The 23,873-nt window shown below is 38.3% G+C and overlaps 1 non-coding gene across 1 annotated transcript; it reads left to right on the top strand.

The window, feature by feature from the left end:
- The first annotated feature begins 3,524 nt into the window (after positions 1–3,524).
- trnal-caa (transfer RNA leucine (anticodon CAA)) lies at positions 3,525–3,638 on the top strand. The gene is made up of 2 exons: positions 3,525–3,562; positions 3,593–3,638. It is a non-coding gene; the product is annotated as a tRNA-Leu (tRNA).
- The last annotated feature ends 20,235 nt before the right edge of the window (positions 3,639–23,873 follow it).

The raw sequence follows: 23,873 nt of genomic DNA on the forward strand, positions 1-23,873 counted from the left end.
ATTGGACGTGAGGAAAATCAGACCTTCTGTACAAAACAGTTAACATGGTTAATTACTGCTTAGAGTTAAACAGGGACACAGAAATAATAAATAAATAAATAAATAAATAAATAAATAAATAAATTTAAATATTAAATATTTAAGATCCTAAGCACTTAATTTTTCTTTAAATTCACACACAAAAAAAAAGACTCAAACAAGGTCTTAGGCATTTGGATCACTATATATCTAATTATTCCATGTTTACTGTTATTATTAAACATTTTCTACATTAACTACGGTGACTACAAAGTACCACAGATACAGAAGTTCTTGCAGAAGTTGTAAAGTTTTGTAGTGTGGTGTCATTAGAATATCTCTGGTAGAATATGTTTTAAAAAATCTTTTGTATTTGTGATATGATCTTTTATGAGCACTACCACTACTAATGAATCATGTTAACAATTCAAAATGCATAGGTGTGAAGCATAATGCATGATTATACATAATTAAAGCAACGTGTATAATGCCTTAAGAATGCATTATTGTGTGACTCGAATGAGTTCATAGTTCATTATAAACAGACCTTTCTAGAATATTTAGTGTCAAGTGGAAGAATCATAAATTCTTATTTTTAATTGTGAACTTTTATTTAAAAATAAATCTATTAATAATCAATTAACCACTTAATAATAATAATAATAATAATAATAATAATAATAATAATAATAATAATAATACTGTACTAAACTGTATATATCCTGTTTCTATTAAAAAGAAAAGAGAGAGAGAATAAACACAAGGCACAAGGTCCAGTGGTGATGGAAGTGTGGTCCTGAAGAGCCCTAAAGAAAAATGATTCCTTGGATGGACTTATTGTGCTTTCAGAAAAATAAGTGTGGTAGAGAAAGAAAAAGGCATAAAGAGAGAGAGAGAGAGAGAGAGAGAGAGAGAGAGTATGTAGAAAGTATGTGTGTGAAAGTGTCCTCGTCAGCAGTGCTGTCAGTTCTGTGTTGGGTTCGTGTTTTGATGTGGCTGTGAGCAGTGTCAACTCTTCTATGTAATTTCACAGTTGGAGAAATTCGCTGGATCTGTTGCTTGTGGGGTTTTTTTTGTTGTTGTTTGCTTGTTTTTATTTTTTTTCCACACTGAAATTGTAGATACACTTCAGCATGCAGGTCTAGTTGGATGTAATACTAATATTAATATGCTGTTTATCAGTTAGAAGAGTCAGAGAGCTTTGTGTCCATCTGCAAGTCTTCAAATGCTTATGCTCAAAAACTCACTAAAAATGAAAGCCTGACTTTATAATTCTCTACCAAATTACAGGAACTGAAAAATCACGTCTTTTAACACCAAAAAAAAAGTTAGAAAGTTAGAGAGAAAGAGTGAGAGAAAGAGAAAGCGGGAGGAAGAGAGAGAGAAAGAAAGAGACCACCGCAAGTTAGATTAGAAGCACATGCTGAGCTAATACAGAGAGAGGAGACTGGCAGTGGTCAAGTTTTGAGAGTGTGTACCTGATCGAAACCGCAATCTGCAAAATGACATAACATAAATGCAAAGTAATCTCAGTCTTGACTTGCTTTCCCTATTGTTTTTGAGCAGGCTTCAATTTAACAGTCACATTCTAGTATAAAAATGAGTGTTGGCCACATTTCCATCTGATCTAAGCCCTCCTGCCGAGGGTCATGCTAACTCTCTCCATGCGGTGTTTTGCCACTTTCTATTTACGATTTGTCTTGTGGTGATGGAGTCAGTGTTGCTTGATAACTCTCATATCTGCTGTTAAAGATTTAAATATAATCCTAAAAGTCAGCACGTTATTTTTCAAAACTGTCTGTAAGTCTGAGAGCCTGTCTTATTTTTTTTATTTTTTATTTTTTTTGCGGTTGAAATACATAATCCCATTACATGTGTTCTTTTCCTTACCGGTCCGGCTGAGCCTGAAAGATCAGGATAATGTATAGCAGAGCTGAAATCTCCCCATTTGCCCTTTCCCTCGTCTTTCATCCCTTTCTCCTTTCTCATCCCTCGCTATGACTTCTGCCTGGGCAGAGAGGAGAGCAGGAGACTAGAATGGATTTATTTCTTCCATACCAACATTCTCATCCATAAATCACAAAGTTCTTTTTTTTTCTTATATCAGGGAGAGTATTGTCGAGCTTCTGGATGTGTGTATCTCATTCTTCATGGTCGACTAATCAGTAGGTGGTATGAAAGACTAATCGATTATGTGGTTGATTATGTATGTCGACAAAGACGAGAGCTGGCACGGAGTCAACTTTCAATAATCATCTGCACCAAAAATATGATATGAAGTATGATTATGGTATCCTATTAAAAAAACAAAACAAAACAGTAACTTACTTTTGTGATTTAATATAAAAACTTGCATAAAAATCCGTAATCAACCAATTAACGACTTGACCCAACTTTTAGAGAACAAGTCAGTAATGTAGTTCATCACTAAAATAACATTTTGCCGATTCTGCCGCAACTTCACCGCAAAATCTATCTGAAATCTGGGACTAAGATTCTCTTTCCATATGAATCTGCACTGGACAGTGCTGTTTCCTATTCTCCCGCTCTCACTTTCACACTCTCTACGTCTTTCTCTCGCTCTCTCTCTTTCTGTCAGCTATGAGGTGAGTTCAGCGAGATTTATCTGGCCCGTCCTGTGCTTGAGTTCATTTGAAATGGAGAGTGGATTCATGCTGCTATCGAGCCATAATTCTCTCCCTTCGGGGCGCGCAGGAGCCAGGAACTGGAGCAAGAAGAGAATCTTCGGGTGTAAATCCAGAGACTAGAAGTGGCCTCTTCATCTTCACGGCCAGAGAAGTGCGTAAGTACAGAAGGTGCGAACACAGAAGCGCTGATGAATCCGTTTAAAACATTAGAGCGCCTATTTGGTGCGACTAGTACGCTCATTTTCACACATAGTACTCAGGAAGACCCCATAGCTCCATCCACACCCTGCTTTATCCCCTAACAAGACAATCACGCTCCAACTTTCAGTCTTCACCCTGGACTGTGCCTTGACTGATCGGTTACAAAGTGAATGAAAATGAGTGACCTTTCAATCTGTGAAGCTGGGAGCCAGGAGCTCTTCATCAGCCTGCCTGCTTCTCCGGGGAAGCGTGGGAGCCAGGTTTAGGTTCACTCTCCCTCCCTCTCTCTGAATAACACTATAAAACTGCATGTTTCACACAGTAAACTCAGGCCGGCAATACTACACTGTCTTTCACACAGACTTGCACAATCCGAACAACATTACCATCATGAGCATTGCATTAAAAGCAACATCCAGTTGCAGAAGCTAAACACATGTTCATTTGTAGGTAAAATTATGTAAAGGGAAGTTATATCATAGTGGTGTCGAATTTGTTAATCGGATTGTTGATTAATCGTTATAAACTAATAACAAACAAAAAAAAGAGTGGAATAATCGATACAGTGAACTTTTTGAGGCCAGTGTCAGTCAGAGGTAAAGCCTCGGGACAGAAAACTTTATGTATATTTAGTGACATGGGAAGACCTTCTTACATGTCAGGATGGCCGAGCGGTCTAAGGCGCCAGACTCAAGGTTCAGTCCTTTCACCTGATGTAAGGAGGATTCTGGTCTCCCAATGGAGGCGTGGGTTCAAATCCCACTTCTGACATGAGATTTTTAACCCAACATTCCAAAGCTGGCACACACAAAGAAAGAATGTAATGTATATGTGACAAAAGAAAGGCTTCTTCTCTTCTTGCCTTGCCTTGAAAAGAGAGGTATGTGGATGAATGTTTGTTATCTTCTATAATGGAAGTGATAACAGGAGCTAATTGTTGGACATGCTAGAACATAAAAATGTAACTATAAACGGATAAAATGTACAAAGTACAATTCTTCGATAAACAGAAATTGTTAGTATTGTCAAATTTCTGTAGCATAAGAGGAATAAAACATGTTTAGAGGTGCTGTTATTGGAAAAGAATTAACTTTGGAGTCTGGCCATATTACTCATGACACAGTGTCATTGAAAATGTTCCTATAACAACAGGCATAGAAAGTCTCGTGGAATTTTGAAAGAAAGGGGTATGGTACCTTCTTTATTAAAGAAGTTTTAAGCTTTTTTGGTTTCAATTTTGTATTTGTAATGAAAAATACATCAACAAAATGCTCTGTTTACTGTCTTGCCTTGTGATTCATTGTAAATAATAATAATAATAAGAAGAAGAAGAAGAAGAATCAGTGAGATGATCTGATATAACAGGAAAATACTGCATTCATTCTATACTTCAAATAAGGCTTGCCTGTTAAATATAATTGAGAGAAATCAATAATAAATCAGCAAAATCCAGTGAAGTATCCACTTTATTTTGAAAATGTCTCACATTATCCATCGCTTGCATTTCCACTTTAAACTAGTATGCACTTTGATTTGTTCTTCTGCTTGGGACTTTGTGCACCAAACTGAACTACATTTTGAAAGAATGAACCATGGCAACAGAAAATACCATAATGGCTGAACAATAGAATAAAAGGAATGTTGCCTTAATAGTAAAATAATTTGCAGTGCTAACTTTAGCCAATGATAATGTTGACACAGGTTTGAGGGATGAAATTTGCAAGGAGATCCAAGCTTATTTGATGGGGAGGGGATATGATACATGATAGAGGTGGCACAGGTTTGGAACAGGAAAAACCATGATTCAAGACTGACGAACAAAACATTAGACACAGAAAAATAAATAAATAAATAAATAAAAATGTTGCCTCTTACCTCCCAAATAAATGGCAATCGTAAACTTAAATTTAGAGCTAGTTTATAGGCTACCAAAGAGCTTTTGACTGGTGCAGCTGGCTACAGGTATTTCGAGGTTTGGATTACAGTTTTTACACTTTCAGTCATTACAATTACTATTGTATCTGAAGTTCAATCTTTCTCTATCTATCAGACTGTGTCATAATCAAAGTGGGAAAGAATTGTAGAAGCTTCATAGAAAAACTCTATGCTCATCACAGTAAATGAAAAGCGGAGCCCCAAGCTTTATGACCACCCAGCCTCTGCAGCCCAGGAAATGAAAACCTCCAGATGCAATCTTAAGGGATTGCCCCTCCCAGGAACAAACTGTGTTTACACTAGAGTGAGGGGTTATGGTGGATTTTCTGACATGCCAGTATGCAAAGCATAAACCCAGACTGATCAGTTGGTATTTCCCGTTTTGCTTTGGTGTTTGTCAGTGCTGTGGTTAGGGTCATATTGATGGGAGTCGGAAAGCAGGGCAGTCTATATGAGGTGGGCAGCGTCCCAAAATAAGTGAGGTCTCTGCAAGGTGCAGGATGAACACCAGTTTCAGTTCCAGCCATCATGAACTTGGCAATAAGGTCTGGAAACAGACACATATTGGAAATTGTGTGTGTGTGTGTTCTACAAAGGGATGTAATGAGGGGTTTAAAGGGTTCAGCATGCATGTGTGCATGTGTGTCTGTGTGTGTGCTGCATTAAGGGATGTACTGGGGGTTTAAAGAGTTCAGTGTGTGCGGGTCTTAAAGGGTTCAGTATGTTAGAGTACAGTTTGTAGTAGGGGCTTTAAACAGAGCTAGAGTTCACTGCTCTCTGGGTCATCTCTCTCTGTTTTCTCTCTCCATTTCCACTCTTTCCATTCTTTCGCCGCAGTCATCGCTCACTTTCAGTCACAGTTCTCCCCTCTTCCTTTCTCCGCCTTTTGTTCCGTCCCCACCACCACCACCACCACCACCACCAGCACCAGCACCACCACCACAACTTCCCCCAGCCTCGTGCTCTGTCTCATTTGTGGACGATTGGTCTGGACTGGTTTATTTTCCTGTGTTGTAACAGCAAATTCATCTTCATTGACCTGACAGTCAAGTTTCAGCGAGTACAGCCTTTGTACTGTTTGTGAAGCTATATAACCCATTCCAAAGTTAATCTCCTTCATCCACTGCTTTAAATGAGTGGCGGTGTTATATACCTGACTTTTTAACCGCACAAACTGAAAAACAGCAAACCTCATATGAAGCGAAGCATGCCGATACTGTGCTACTACATAAACTGTCCACTAAGATTAGCATTAGACAGGTCAAAATATGCACAGATCTAAAGGTTTTTCATTTTGATTTAATCAGAGCCTGTGTGTGAGTATGTGTGGGAAGACAATGATAAAGCAATACCACACTAGAAAGCAACACACACCACAGGCAAAGCACACACACACCACAGGCACAACCTCTTTATTCCATCAAAATGATAGCAGAGAAATATCACCCTGTCAAGAACACAAAGGTGCTTCAGTTCTCCAGCATCACTTGGCAGCACCTTTGACACACACTCAAGAATGCCAACCTGAGATGAAGATCTCTCTCTCCTTCTGGAGGATGATGAAAGAGGCACAAATTTTCTCCTGTCATGGCTTTTCAGATAAAAAAATGGTTGATTTTCTGGAAATTTTTTTTTTTTTTCAAAAGAAGGAATAATGTGGTATGGTTGGTGAATGAAATATGACTGCAACCATATGCACTAATATTTCAAATGGCAGAAAAACCACAGAACCCACTGTTCTATCAACGAGCATTCACAAATGCCAATGATCTTCAATCTCCACTACCAGCTCAGGCACAGAGATTTGTGTTGAATAATAAGAACATTGAGAACATTTAGCTTAGGACTATCCTTTCTGGGTAAAAGTTAAATATGTCCAGCTGTATTCTTTGAGGAATATTAATAATAATTGTAACAACATAAAGCCATTAGTCTTCTTTTTAAATAACATTAAAACTTTGCAAGATGTCAAGCTCTGAAATAGTGTGTCTTTCCTGTGCGTCAAAATAAGAACGAAACACTGATATTTTTTTACATCAACCATGGCCAGAATGCAAAACTATGTAGATGTACTTTTATTCGGTTTATTATCAATAAGTTTCAGGAAGCAGTTCCTTGTATTTTGGGTGATTCCTCTGGGAACAGTCCAAAGACCTGCGCTGTTGGCATTTCTAAATTTGTCCACAGGGTGTAAATGGGTGTCTAAACACAATTGTGACGTGTTGTCACCCCATCCCTGAGACTCCTGGGATTGGCTTCAGGCTCTTCATGACCCTGAGGTACAGAAAATGGCTGAATCGATCAATTCGATATAATTTTCAGTACATCGGAACTGGTTCTGAAGTCCAAATTCAGTCACTGAACTAAAAAAGTATACTGGATTTACATAGATTCGTCGCAGCATTCACTAATGTTTTCATTATCTAGAATGCTCATGAACTATAGCTTAAAAATGCTGTTTTGCTTTAATAGTGTAGGTAGATGCATATGCAACTATATAAGAGCATATGGCACAAAATATATTGAAAGTAATGACATCTATCTATCGATCGATCGATCTATCTATCTATCTATCTATCTATCTATCTATCTATCTATCTATCTATCTATCTATCTATCTATCTATCTATCTATCTATCTATCTATCTATGGGGTGGTGGTAGCTCAAGTGCTTAGGGCTCTTGGTTGTTCCCTGGAAGATCAGAGTTCAAGCCTCAGCACTGCTAAAGTGCCACTATTGGGCCCTTGAGCAAGGCCCCCAACCCACCCATCTTTAAATGAGTCTAAAGGCAGTGGATGTGGTGCAAAAAATATGAAAATATTTAGCTAATTAACAATAATCCAAAGAGAATTGTACATGCAGGAGATTTATACCATCATGCTGTGTTACAGTTTGTGTTTTATCACAGAAAAGTGTTATTCGATAGAAAAATAGTGTTTGTGAATAAGCATTATATTATATAATCTGTGCAAAATGTGCTGGCCCACATAGAAGAATTGATACAGGTGTGTGTGGTTGTGATGGAGAGTGAGCATAAGTGTGTCGGTGTGTGTGTGTTTTGTGTTTGAAGCGAAACAGTGTGCTGGCTAGTGTGGGTTCGGTATAAGTCCAAGTTGGCTTTTACTTCAAAGCGCCCCTGTTGCCTGTTCACACTCACAGGCACACACACACACACACACTCACACACACACACACACACACACCTGCAGGATGTTAGAAATGGTGTCATCAGATTACGTGTGGAGATTTCTATATTTCTCAGAGCTCTCTCTCTCTCTCTCTCTCTCTTTCTTTCATCGTATGCTATCATATATTATACAACCTCTCATTAACCTCTCATTAAATGTGTACAAGGTAATTAGACCATGGCTGGAGACATAACAAAGAATGTGTGTGGCTCTATGGAGTGTACACTGGTTGGGGCCACAGGTTGCTTTGCTAATCTGCTAAAGGAGTTAGAACAAAGCCTAGCATGTTATGTGCAAATCAATCAAGCTCTAGAAGGTGCTGTATATTGTGTGTGTGTGTGCATGTGTGTGTGTGTGTGTGTGTGTGTGTGGACAGGCCATTCCTACAAGACAAGCTAAAAGTGATTTGTTGATTCCTAGTGTGTAGAGTAAGACCTATACACTGAGGATCTAGTTTTTTTTCTCATAGTCAGATAAAAAAAACAAAAAATCCAAATCCTAAATAAATAAATAAATAAATCAAGGGCAGTTTTATTACTAAATCGGCATAATACATTCTGCATTGTCAATCAAGGGCTAACTCCTCTGTAGATGATTTTGACTATTGTCTACTGCAGTATCACCTAAGGACAAAAAGAAGAAGCCTTTATTATTGCCACACATACATTACAGCAGAATTCTTTTCTTTGCATATCCCAGCTGAGGAAGTTATGGTGAAAGCACAGAGCAGCTATGAGACAGTGCCCCTGGCGCAGAGAGGTGGTTAAGGGCCTTGTTCAATTGCCCAACAGTGGCAGCTTGGCAGTGCAGGGTCTTGAACCCCAACTTTCCAATCTACAACCCAGACCCTCAACAACTTGAGCCACCACTGCCCCAGAACAGCCCCAGAACTGCCTCAGAACTAGTAGTGCAACTGCAGTAGAGCAACCCTCCTTTTGGGGAAGAAAATATAAACTTGTGTTCCATGAATAAATTGTCTTGAGGTACTTCACGCATGAGGCAGCCTTATTTGGCTTTGCATGATGTGTGCAACCGATCAGCCTCCACTTTATTCCATAGGCAGTTGCACTGTAGCCAGAAGTCTTTGCTGAACTCATGATGATGGAGACTGTCAAGACTTCAGTCATTCTTACCTATACCATTAGTTATACTGCATACACTACATGCTTATGCTGTTGTAGTTTCTTTGTTCTTTTTCTCTCACCCATAATGTAAGATCACCTTAGTAAACCTCTATCAATTTTGAAGAAGAAATTTTGAAATATTAATATATAATATATAATCTTAAATTATGTGAAAAAATAATGTTGACTTGTGCAATATAGCCCATGCGTCATCTCAACCTAAAGAGACCAATGCGGCAGAGCTTTAGTCCTTTATCTCTCACCGTCTCATCTGTACTCTCTGCTCAAACAGATCCGGTTCCAGACATCCAACTTTCATCTAATGCCACTGTCAACACCATAGGCAACCATTTCATATGGCTGCATTGCATTCTGGATCTTTGAGTCCAACATTTCCTGTCTCCACTACTTCACCACTACTTCTTATGGTCCATTACTCATTAATATGACATTGAATATTAATATAAATTTCAGGGTATGAATGAAAACCAGTGACTGTGAAAAGAATTGAACATTTAGCCATGAAATCTGTTATCCCTTAAGTTTGAGATCATTGAATCATTTCTTTACCCAACTAACTTCTCACATGAATAATACCAAAAATAATACAGCATCAACCAACAAGCCACCACCAGCACATATTTCATTTGTTTCCTTTAAAAGCGACTAAAATCAAAAGACGGTGTTTTGTACATGCATTTGTTGACCTCTCATGACTGTGTTTATGTGTTTGTGCGAGTTCCCTCAGCTCGCGCGCCACAGAATGTTTTTCTGCACTTATCTCTCTACTCCAAACAGCGCCGCGCTCTCTTGACCCAGCTCGGCGTCCGAGGGGCGACCGGAACGCCAAACCCAAACAATGTTCAAGTCACCCTGTCAGCGGCCCATGCTTGTTTGTAAACAAGCATTTGCGCTCGTTCACACCTCATCACAGCAAACTGGCACAGAACATCAGTAGCTCTCGCTGTCAAGCTGTATAGGCTTAGCCATGCATGTTTCCCTTCCTAAATAGAAAACAGATTTAGCGTTTTAGCTGCTGGCACAAAGAGAAGCAGGTCATTAGGCCACACACATGCACACACACATGGTCTTGAGTGTATATGAAGCAAACCTTTATTAAAAAGCAAGAAATAAAACAAAAGGGGAGAAAAAGAAAGGGGTCCAGTGTTTTGGTTTGAGAAGTAAGGTCTTGTTCTGTCCCTCTTTCATCCTTCTTTCCGCTCCTCATTCTGTATTCTCAGTTCTTTATGTTTTGAATGTGGTTAGAGTATAGTCTGATAAAACATATGGAGAAAATCAAACTCCTCTCTCTCTCTCTCTCTCTCTCTCTCTCTCTCTTTTTTTCTGACCGCTTCTGTTCACCCGTTCCTTCTTCTTTCCTCCCAACAGAACATTATCTGAACAGGCTCGGAGAAGGTTCATGTGTACCGTTATGAATATTAATGTGTTCGATTGGGCCCTATAAATTTATGCTTCTGACTTAAGAAGACAAAGTGAACATGGCTGGCTGGTATAAATGAGCTGGCTTGTATAAATGAGCTATAACGGCTTACCCTGCTTCCTTTCAAGGAAAAAATATGTAAAAAAAAAAAAAAAAGGCTTGATTTTTAGCATCTGCATCATCTTATTCACTTTTAACAGATGGCTTAGGCTACATTCACATTAATCCAAATAAATTTGAAAATGCATCTTTTCTTTCTGGGTTTTTTTTTGTGCTTGTTTCCACAAGGAGATGGCTTATTTTGAGCTTTTCAAAAACTCTCACTCATGTTGAAAATGGTGCTATTGCATTGTAGGGTCGACTGAAGAAATTGAGATATTCAGATATGTATTTTTAGTCACGTGACCCTTCGACTGCAAATGATCAATTTAATAGTATTGGGTTACAACAGCAACAACTTTAAAAAAATAAAAATAAATAAATAAAAAAATCAGTGACTTTCCTAGACATTGGCATATCAATTTAAAAGAGATTGGAAATTAATGTAAAGAGTAATGAGAAACGCTTGATGAAAATGATGCAGAGCAAAGCTTCTTTAGTTTTGTATGTATTTTTAGTGTAGATGAGGAATATTTGGAAGATGTTTGAAAATGCCAGCATAGACGGAGACCATTTTTAACCAAAAAAGCTGTTTTTAACCATAGATATGTCCAGATTTATGTAAACATAATACAAATACTTAATTAATATGCTAAGGCTTATAAGTAAAAATACACATGATGGAAGGTAGGCCCTATTTCTTTGTAACTTGTAGCTTCACACAGCCTATTGTTCATAGTCATGCCATACAATTACACTTGATGAAATGCCCCTAGGGTTTTTGTATGCATTTTGGCAAATTTACTGATTCTAGACTCAGTGTTAACTGTATTTATAGTTATAATGGTTTACTTTAAAATATTCTTAAAGCAGTGCTCACAAAGTTTTATGAATATTATGAATGTTTGTAATGAATGTTCCTACAAGACAAGATACTATAGGTAGGTCAACCATTCACATTAGGAAAAGGCTTAAGCTCTACCACCTTTCATATCATGTCCAAAATTACAATGATAATTAACCATAACATCCATATATGGGTCTTCCCCAAACCACTGCCACAGGATGTATATACATAATTGTATAGGATATCTTTGTATGCTGTAGCATGAAGAATTTCTTTCAGTGGGGTTGAGAACGTTTGAACTCGTCTGCCTCTCACGTCCTCATTTCCCTCCCTCACCCACACAAGGATCTTACAGGGGTCCAATTTTTTTCTAGCTTCTGCACATGGCCAGGTCCACAAAGATGTGGTTTACCAAGGCTGAAGTGGAGGAACTTGAGTGGCCTGCACAGAACCAAGACCTTAACCCTAATGAATATATTTTGGATGAAGTGGAATGCTGACTTCATCCCAAACCTCCTCACCTGACATCAGTGCTTTTTCTTTCTAATGCTTTTCTGGCAAAAACCCCACAGCCACACTCCAAAATCTAGTAGAAACCCTACCCAGAAGATTGCAGGCTATTATAACAGTGAAGGAGAACTAAAACTGGCAATGAGATGTTCAACCACCACATAAGGGTGATGGTCAAGAGTCTACAACATTCGGCCATGTCGTGCATGTCAATGTATGTGCCATTATCATATACATTATTTTCCTTCATATACCTGCTGTAGAGCAGAAACACCTTACAAAATTCAGTGTATTTCTTAAAATATTATTTTCTACACTGCTAAAAATCTCTGTCCTGACCCGCATTCAAGAAATTTTACAAAATTTAGTCGTATCCTTATTTAAAAGTTTTTTGCAGATAAATCTTCCCACAATACTTGGTTTCATATTAGATTCTGCAATATATTGAAAAATAACATAGTTTTTTATATGAGGTCATAGCACTTTTATTAAACATTTAATAAAAATGATCATAAACAAAGTTTATGTTTGTCTTTATGATTATATTCCAAGTGAAATTTTTTAAAACTTTACAACAAAGATTTTTATTTAAGTGTTATACTGTACATATGCATATTTGTATAGTATATACATGCTAACTTATGCTTATCTAAGTAAACAAAGCCACATGAAACAAACTTCCAGTTTAAAAAAATTGTAAGAATAACAATATTCAACTTTACTAGACTGTCACTCAAAATCACTCTGTTTACCTGTAGTGTCCTGCCTTAAAAAGGTATTGCAGCGATGTTGTGGAAACCTTTATATATCTGATAATATCCCCTAAAAACTTTCTTAGAACACCAAACAATTTGACAGATTCTCGAATTTCGCAGAACCAAAATTTCCATCCGCTATATAATTTAGAGTGCATTTTGCAAACCTAAGTTGATTGCTGGATCGCTTCTCTCCTCTTATTTTCTCTTCTTTTCTTCTCTCTCAATCATTCACTCCCTCATTTCATCTCCTCACTCATTTCCTTTCCTTTCCTTTCCTTTCCCTTCCTTTCCTTTCCTTCACTTCTCACTAATCTCTCTTCTCTCTTAATTTCTCATCCTGTCATCCCCAACTCCAGTAACAGAGCACAGAATGTCCCTCAGCAGATGAATCCCTATAGCTCTAACATGCTACCAGTGTAATACCATAAGAACAGTAGCTTTAAAACACAGTGTCTAATATCTAGTACGGCACAACTTTTTCACGACTAAACAACTATTTAGGTCTTGGGGAGCACTACTAGGGTAAGTGTTAAGGCAAGTTTCACTTTATATCCACTCCGTAACCTCTCCGAATCCTACTGTGGTCCATTGCCTCAGTCCTCCTCCTCTCTCCCTCTTTCTTTCTCATACACATACACAAACCTGTATAAATCATGGGCTGCATCTTGACGTTTGTTTCTTTTCAACTGCCAACTCTCTTACTCCTCTCAACGGGTGGGTTCATGCTAGCCATGGTGTTTTTGGGTGCATGCGTGTGTGTGTGTGTGTGTGTGTGTAAGTATATATGTGTGTGTATGTGTGTGTGTGAGAGAGAAAGAAAGAGGATGGCAGCAGGGCAATTTAATCTGTGATAACTGAGCTAAACTGCTGCTAATGAAGCAGAGAAACATTCAGCACTAGTTACAGATTACAAATTTCTCTAGAGTCTCTCTTTACGTCAGTCGCTGATTAATTGTGTGCATATGTTGTGTGTGCAAAATCCTCTGACCCAGTGCAGGTGTTATCGGGCCAATTGCAACCCTAACTCTAACCCCCAAATCACTAAAAACAAAGAAACACTACAGCAATGTCATTATATAGGCGAAAATTCAAGTTCAGCTATATTTAAACATATAATCACAAATAAACTCATATAATCTCAGACACTCCATGCCTGTATGTACAATTGAAACCCTCAGGATTTTGGAGTTTGCAGTCTGATTGGCTCGCTGTACTTTATACTCTGTATACATACTTGTGTGCACTGGATTCCGGCTGGAGAACAAACTTTTAAAACTGTGATGCAATAAACCTGATATAGTTACTGGTTCATGGATTCTTGCCTTATTACACTTTCTGATTATTACATTTTTATTAAACATCACAGACTCGAGGTCTGGCTTGCAAAACTAGCCCATCTATAAAATCCTGAACATTGTGTTTATTGTAAATGGATCAATTTTCTCCAAAAAAAAACATATTGAATGCTTCTTTTCTCTTGACATGCAGTCTATAAAATACACTCCCCAAACTAAATTCAGCACTCACCACACTTCCCTTCCCCCAGTGCTCAGAACAGATACAGTATGTACAAACTTAGTGCCAAGATCAGGTGGAAAAGAGCATCCAGATGTAGGCCACGTTAGCGTGCAACAGTTCTGTAACCCCAGAGTGACCGGGACACAATCAGGACACAAACAAACACTGCTTCATTGGCTGGAATGGTACATAACCTCCCTTTGATACGGATCATGTACAGGCTCTGATCTGAATGTGTTCTCCTGGGGGCATTCATTCATCCCATTTTAGTGAACTAATGTCATTACAGCTCTGCTTTTTTGCCACATTTACACCTCCTGCTGTCCTCCAGCTGGATTTCCATAAATTTTCATGCCATAGTGTATTGTTTACAATTTAAAAAAATAACTTGCACTTTAACTTGCCTTAAAATTTAAGAGAAATGACATTATGTAGTCACACCCCTGTGTATGTATATATGAATTCAATCAGGCTTTAAGCTGATGCCTAAATGCCATGAACTCTATAAACCCATGAGCAGCAGATGAAATGCATTCCCTACTCAGAGTAGAAGACTGAGAGATGGAGAAGCCAGAATTAGTCACCCTTAGAATCTGGGTTGCATCAGCTGACTGCAGAAATCCATGCAGCTGATGCTCCTGCTGGTGCAGATGCTTTATCCACATGTTGCAATATTTATGCCTCCTTGGAACGTCTCTGCCAGATTCCCATTGACAGACAAATTTGTCATTGTAAAACGGCATATTCAGGGTGTGTAGTTTGTACTCAGTTTGAACTAGAGCTGATGAACATTCTAGTGATAAAAACCTTTATGATAGAATCAGCATTACTTCTCGTATTCAAGTGGTTTGGGGTCACTTGTCCCATTTGAGAGAAGTGTCACTTCAAATCGATATAAAATTCTTCTCATGCGTGATCATCCTGCCCTCAACAAGGGCTCGCTGTATGAAAATCATATGTTATGGCTTTCAAAGGTTGCCAGATCTCAACTCAGCTGAACACCTGTGGATCAATATATTAGACAACACTCTTTACCACCATCATCACAAAAACATTTGAGGGAATATCTTTTGGATGAATAATGTACATCCCTCCAGGAGAGTTCCAGAGACTTGTGGATTTAATGTCAAGGTGCAGAGAAACTGTTCTGGAGAAATAAATGCTGGCCTAACACACCATGCTTAAGATGCTTTCTGTTGCTTTTTCCTTTAGTGTGTCACCTGTTTTATTTTATGTAAGACAACTGGTATTCAGATAAGAGTCAGAGCAGCAGCTTTCACATCAGAGTCAGATTGTAAAATGTAAAATATTAAAATAAAAAATGCAGGGAAACAAGTGGATAATTGCCACTAAACTAAGTGTCCATGCCTTCTTTTCTGAACTGCAAAAACCATCTGTACAATCCTGCCCTTGTTCAGTAAACTTGTACCCTCCAAAAACTGCTACTGTAATAATAAAGACTGTTCCTCTGCTCATCTCAGGACATCTATTCTAGATGGCGGGACCAGTCAAGTGACCAAATCTACATCTCTATAAAGGTGCTTTGTGACAATGTCTATTATTAAACGGTCTATACAAATAAAATGTTATTAAATGTAGCATTTCACAGTCATAGAGTGTATTTTGTTATTGATTTGCAAATATTTGGAAGTGATTTCCAGTCATATGGGGTATCAGCTACTATACTGTATTATACTAACTACTGTATACTATATCCTACTGGACAAGCTATAATTATATAAGTACTCCAACATTTTCTTTTACAGCATAATCAGCACAAATAATAAGCCTGGGTCAGAGGAAAGTTATAAATTCTTTGGTTTATCATCAATTAACAGTTGATTGGGTTGGATCTCAAACTATTTTAAGAGTACATTCCATCTATCCGCTTATTCCAGAGAACACAGCTGTACTGTCTCTGTATATGCAAAAAATAATTTCTCATAAGAAAAGGTGAGTCATATTGGTGGTGTGGATAATATCGGAGATCATGAGATACAACACACTATAGACCCCTCTTAATCACTCTTTTACACACACACACATATGCACTCACTTATATCCATAAGTCAGATTATGGTGTGTTATAGAGCAGCACTACTTTTCACACACTTCCATATGTCATGCAGAATGCGTTACTCACACATCCTCTCATTTGCACTTTAGAATTCATCACTCAGAAACGTTCTGTATGCTTATTAAACTCAAAGAGAGAAGTTATGGTGAATTATGGTGGGTAAGTAGCTCTGAGAGGGCTGATAATGGCCAATGGATCATAGCTTTATAAACACCATTTTTTCCTCCATTCCCTATGTGCAGCTCTAGTGTGGACATTTTTAAAGCTTTAGTGTAGTACGTTTAGATGGTGGAAGAATTGGCTATTTGTGTCTCGGACCAATTTTCTTAAAAGTCTTTGTATTGAATTTGGTTTTCTGGATTGGACACTATCCCAAAAGCTGACACTGGCCATTTTAGGCACTACAAACAACAAAAAAACCAAACTTGGATGAGCTTAAGCTTTGAAAGGAGTGATCTCAGGTAGTCAAAGCATCAGGTTCAGTTGTTTATATTAGGAAAATATTTCAGATAAATAAATACGTGACTCATTTTTAAAGCCAATTGCTTTGTTATAGCAGTTACACACAGCTCAGTGCAGTTCCATTACCCATCTATTTGTGTGGGAAGGAGAGGGCAAAATGTAATGCTTCTATTTTTCTATGGCATATTATACCCAAATGGTTGCTAGGAACAGCAAAGCCAAAAACAAACAAGATAAAAAAAAAAAAAAGCTATGCTTATTTACACTAAACCTTCAGTTCTCTTTGCAGAACAGAAGGTTTTGCGAATCCTGGCTCTGCACATCTCCTAAAACAATCCTTCCCTCACATTAAATTATTTCTTTTTTATTTTGTCACCACACAAGAAATATTATACATGATAGATAGCTCTCATATTTATTTTCATTAGAAAGCAGAATTTGGGGATTGAATACATTTCAATTAGGGTATCTCTATCTCCAGGTGAAAGATTGTTTGTGTAGCAGATACACACCACTACATCCACAAAACACCATATTGCAACTGTTAAAGTCATGTAGTATGAGCTGTATAGCAATTCTGAGATTTGGAATATTGTGTAGTGTCCAGTGCATAAGACGAATACAGCCTGATAGCAGTTAGGAGTGAAATCCTGTAATGTACACTATGAAGAGGATACAAGGCACTGTTTTTGATGGTGAACACCACCCCACTGCTGCATTCCTTCCACTGGCTTCCGGTAGCTGTACGCATCAGATTCAAAACACTGATGCTTGCCTACAAACCCAAGAATGGACCAGCACTCTCTTACCTCAAAGCTTTTACTACCCCTCACACTGCACAATGCCGCCTGCAATCTGCTAGCACTGCTCGACCGGTCCCACCATCTCTCAGAGTAAGAGGTAGGTATACATCTAGACTCTTTTCTGTTCTGGCACCGAGATGGTGGAATGAACTTCCCCTAGATGTCTGTACAGCCAAGTGACTGACTATCTTCAAATGACGGATGAACATCTACCTTTTCCTGAAGCACTTAAACTGCTTTTATTTTCCCTGGTTGTTTTATCTATTGTTGTATGTATTTAAAAACCATACAGCACAGTTTTAAGCTGATGGTGTCCTAAGTCTATGACTTATTGAACCAGTGTTAATGTATTCATTAAAAGAGACTCTGGATAAGGGCATCTGCCAAATGCCAGAAATGTAAATGTAAATGGTCATCAATTTGGACACCATTTTCATTTCATTTCATTTTTAATCATGTCCAGTAGTCAAGAGTTAACCAAATGGCATAATTTGGATTCTTGAAAGGTTTATTAAGTGTGTTGGCCATAACCGTTTCACTTAAGCATTACACGAAAGTACTCTAATTGCCTTGGACTATCAGAGCTCTTCAGCAGTAACTATGAGTCTTAGCTGGAATTTAACCTTGACCTGCCATTAAGGGTCTGGGTCATTCAAGTGGCTCTAAGCTTGAGAGAGAGAGAGAGAGAGAGAGAGAGAGAGAGAGAGAAAGAGAGAGAGATTGACTTTATCTTGGCACTTCCTTCATGTGGAGTGGATGTCACTGACATGTCACCTTAAACCATCTACAGATTTTTTCCCCCCCAGGAGTCTACTTAAAATAACCCGTTCAGGCTTTGGTGCACCCAACCCACACACACACACACACACACACACACACATGCACATGCTTGTGAGAAGACAGATAGTACTTGCTTCCCTTGTCCTGCTTCCCTAAACACCATCAGCAAAAACAAACGCCAGAGGGTGTTGTGATGTTTTTACCGTCAAACAAAGCTGACCTTCTGTCCTCATGCCACCCCCCTAACCAGCCTCGTCTCAACTCCCCCGACCCCTCTCATCCCTCCCCACCTGCATGCAATGATCTGAAGATAGTGTATCTTTAGAGGCTTTGCCAGGTACTTTACTACAATGTCTACTGATGCAGGTCTCATGATTAAAGAGGAACCCTGCCTAACTAACCACCCCACCCCACCTCACCCCCCTCACAGACAGGGGTTTTAACATAAAAAGCAGAAACATTTGAAAACCTGCTTACTTAAACCTCAGTTGAGGACAGTCAATAAATGCTTAATATATGTGAACACAGAATGTGAATTCAAAGCTACAGCTGTTACAGTAACAGGGAGGGTTTTAGGCACACATGGGAGAGACAGGCTTTCCAACACTAGTGCAATACGTTTAAAAATTCCAGCCTATTGCAGTCACTTTTATGATGAAGATTTTATGGTTTTCATGTGCCAGCAATTCAAAACTGATTAAGTCATAATGATAAATTCTTCTCTCTGTCTCATCAATGAATAAACAAATTATAGGAATTTGGAAACTAATTTACAAATGTAATTGCTTAAATGCAATTTTTGTGCATCTCATTATGTACATTTCTCATTATGTACATAGGTTTCTTCTGGGTTCTCTGGTTTCCTCACACCTCAGTAGTGTGGTGTCTTACAATATGTGTCCCATATAAGGACTTGTGTTCAGTGATATTCTCTGGATCCACTGCAGCCTTGTCCGGCATAAAGCTCCTAGTGTAGATAACTGATTGAATGAACAATGAACAATTTCATGACAATCCTCTGAGAAAATGTACGCACCCTTTACCAAATTCATCAGTTCCCTTAGAATATGATAGGTAATCTTCTACGAAGATGATTAAATTCTAGATTGCTATGTATAAATTTTAATTTGACGAGATGAACTGATCCTGCATCATATCATATTGATTAGTTTTCAACAAGAAAAATTATTGTAGACCCATTTTGCATAGTATTTGCTCACCACTCTAGATGTACATGAATACAACGCAAAAGACATATGTATCTTTTTTATGTAGTCTTATTTCATATGGTTGCCATTACAAAAGAGAAATCTGCGTCGTTTCTCAGCAAGACAGATAAGCATCACATCTATATGGGTGTACATCTGTGTATGAGTGTGTTTGTGTATGTGGTAGGCCTTTGGAGAGGATAATACCCTTATATTTTAGACCACATCAAAGAGAGAGGCCTCACAATTGTCACATCCCATCAGCAGCCTCGTCCACGTGAGGGGGGGGCCCAGACTCGCCATCCTGCTGCAGATCAAAGACGGCTAATGTTACCAGCACTCAGGTCGTGGGAATGGACCGTACCTTTACACACACACACACACACACACACACACACACACACACACACTGCATGCCATCTTCATGCTCAAACATACCTCACTTGCTCACCCACCTTTAGAGTCCATACAAGTCTACCATACTTGTATATGTGTATATGGACTTTACAGAGCTATTTTACTGACATCTTTTCTTTAACCATAATTCAGCCTCACGAGGAATGAGACATGCAGAAGAAAGCAAACTCACTTAAACATTGCTTCAATTTGACATTCCCTCAATTGCCTGAAGCTCTTAACATCATTTGTGACCTTATAAAACTTAAACTCAGTTAAAAGCCCAGCTTTTAGTGGGGCATTAAACTGAGAATTTTCCCCCTGACCTCCTCCTCATTCTTTGCTTTTTACTAATGCAAATGCAATAAAAAAACATCCGACACTCTCTTAGACCCAATAAAAAAGCCTTTAGACATGGACTTGTGCTACTGACAATGAGATTAACGGTGAACAGACAAGCATCTACAGCCAGATGACTGCCATGAGTGTGTCTCCTCTGCATAAACTCACATTTTATTGTGCATCTATGAGGTTTAGCTTATTTTACTACCATGTTAGCTTGGTTTACTTACTATTGTGCCATAAAACAGAGACGAAAGAAAAACATATTGATATAAGAAGCCCTGTTCTCCCCCTGTTGCAGTGTGAAGTGAAGTAGTGGGATGACGGGATGATGCACGGGTTCACACACGCATTTGTTCCAGTTTTTTTCTATCCTGTGGCTCTGTGTGTCCAGAGGTAATCTCCGTGGGAGCAGCTGCAGCTTCAGATACCAACAGCTTGAGAGGCGACAAAAGGCTGCACATCATCATGAATCTCTGTCTCTCTTTTTCTCGGTTTCTCTCTCTCTCTCTATCAGTCAAAGACCATGACTAAAGCATTCACAGAACCAGAAATGGTTCTCACTAGGTGATTGTTAGTGATCGTTAGCTGGGTTGAGTCACAGTTGTGCACGCTCACCTCTGGGATGGCCAGTGAGAGAGCAGCAAAACATGTCAAATATATGTTTATTGTCACCTCATTACTGCGCTTCAAGGAGCATTCAAGGAAGGTCTGGGTCAGTTCAACTATAGCTCTAGACCTGATGAAACAGAGGGTGGGAGAAAAACACAGTAAAAAATTAAGAAATTAAATGGTACATGTACGGTAGAGTGCTTTCACAAATTGCTTGTTTAAGGCCTCTCATAGAAAGTGTTTCCACATGGCCGACATTTTATCTGCTACTCAAACTACAAACTGACATACTGACGTGATGTACTGCTGTAAATAAATAAATAAATAAATAAATAAATAAATAAATAAATTTAAAAAATCCAGTGCAAAATTTATGAAGGTTGGTGGATCTGTAATACAATACAGTATGTACAATACAAATACAGTAAATAGTAACTAACGAGCACAAAAACCACAGCATCTGGATTAACTAAACAGACATCTGAATCGAATGCTATTGTAAATAAAGTAGCAGCATATAACAGTGTTACAGCATAGAAGAGAATATAAAATGGAATTACCAGTCACGATTGTCTTTCCAGATGTCATGTGTTATCTGCGTATACAGTACATATACATAGATGACATATGACATCTGGAAAGACAGCCCTTACTAGTGGGTCCATTACTTATTATTGTACAATGCCATTTTTAGTGATGTGTGGTACAGTGTATGATTACGAACAATCTGGAACTAATATTATTTCAGCAAAGAGTGGGGTTCCTTTCAGTATGGATTCTGTCTGATTTAGGTATATGGTGTGTCCAATCTGGAGCAAGGCTGATGTCACTTCGGAGTCTCATTTCAGCCTGGATTCTGTCCATTCGCTCTTGATTGATGGTGTTTCTTGATAGACCCATCACACTGATTCAGCTTAGTCTCCTTCTGATGCTCTTCACACAGAAATCACCCCTCTTTCTTCATCGCACACCAAACCCAGGAGATATCACCCTCTCCGTCTGATGTCACGTGTTGACGTCCACTGGGCCCACAAATCGCAACGGGTAGGGTTAAGAAATATGTAAAAATTCTTTTATGTTCCAATACACACTCACACACACACACAACACAGTGAAACAGTCTTAACCAGGTCAGTTTTGGAGGAAGACATAGGCTTTTTGAGTTTCTGCTGGCAGTCAGTGGAGAATGAATAGACACAGATGAGTTTTCATAGTGTATTACACAATCATGAACAACAGGGAGAGGTGTTCTCTCTTCTCCCAGTGCATGTCTTTCACTGTCTCTCTCTTCTCCAGAAAGATTAGTTCCAAGGCCTTAAAGTTGAGGACTAATCCCTTACCACTTCTCTTAATATCAAGATATCCAGCTTCTCTCCTTCTCCGTCTACTTCAAATACTTTCCTCTAGTCATATTCAGAACAAAAGAAGTCTTTTATCAAAAGGTAACTCTCCGAACTCGTTTGTTTGTTTTAATTTTGGATGGATTTTCAACTATTATTAATGTACTGTTTATCTGATGCTAAATGTTCTGATGTCTTCAATGAATATACATGATTTTACCTATTGTGCTTTTGGATTGTACTCAAATCCATCCATCCATCCATCCATCCATCTGATTATTCTACACAGGGTTGCAGGGAACCTGGAGTCTATTCCAGGGGATTCAGGGCTTCAGGGCACGACAAACACTGGATGAGGGACCAACCCATCGGACACACACACATCTATTCACACATACTACAGAGTATTTAGAGATGCTATTCACCCTTTGATGCACGTATTTGGAGTTGGGGAGAAAACCAGACTACCCAGAGGAATCCTCTGAAGCACCAGGTCAAGGTGGAAATCAAACCACTAACCCTGGGGGCCACTTAAATTCATATAAATTACTTATGCTTTAATTCTGCAGTAGGTCAATTATTTCAGGTTACTCAGAAAAAGATGAGCCTTGCAATAAAATAATACATTATTCTGCAAGGGAAACCAGCATTACAAATGGCCTTACACATCTATAAACAGATCTACAGCGACCCCTCCTGGTTGTTCAATCTATACATTAAATGGTATGTAGGTTCTGCTTGTAGGAAAGTAGATAATATAGTACATCACATTAAAATACACAAATCTGTAGCACCTTCTTTAACACCTACTAAATTAAACCTACCTACTAAACAACTAAATTAAAATGTATGTATATTCTTTATCATCATGTGTCTGAAACACATTCAACATAAGAAACCATGTAACCAGAAACATGTACCATTATTACTCATATCCTGTTAATAACATTCACTTTTTTTTTTTTTTTTTACAATTGGCAGCAAGCTTAAATAAATATAATAAATAATAATAATAATAATAATAATAATAATAATAACAATAATAATAATAATAATAATAATAATAATAATAATAATAATAATAATAATAATAATAATAATAATAATAATAATAATAATAACAATAATAATAATAATAATAATCCCTACAAAATACAATTCAAAGGAATGCATAGAAGCATACACCATCCAGGCATAACATTATGACCACCTGCCTAATACTCACTGTGTTGGTCCCCTTTTTGCTGCCAAAACAGCCCTGACCCATCATGCACTGCGTATTCTGACACCTTTTTATCAGAACCAGAATTAACTTCTTCAGCAATTTGAGCAACAGTAGCTCATCTGTTGGATCGGTCCACACGGACCAGTCTTTGCTCCCCAACGCATCAGTGAGCCTTGGCCGCTCATGACCCTATCGCCATTTCACCAGTGTTCCTTCCTTGGACAAATTTTGATAGATACTGACACTGCAGACCAGGAACCAGGAACCAGGAACACCCCACAAGAGCTGCAGTTTTGTGGATGCTCTGATCCAGTTGTTTAGCCATCACAATATAACATAC

The sequence above is a fragment of the Hemibagrus wyckioides genome, linkage group LG05 (assembly GCF_019097595.1).
Source record: "Hemibagrus wyckioides isolate EC202008001 linkage group LG05, SWU_Hwy_1.0, whole genome shotgun sequence".
NCBI classification, from domain to species: domain Eukaryota; kingdom Metazoa; phylum Chordata; class Actinopteri; order Siluriformes; family Bagridae; genus Hemibagrus; species Hemibagrus wyckioides.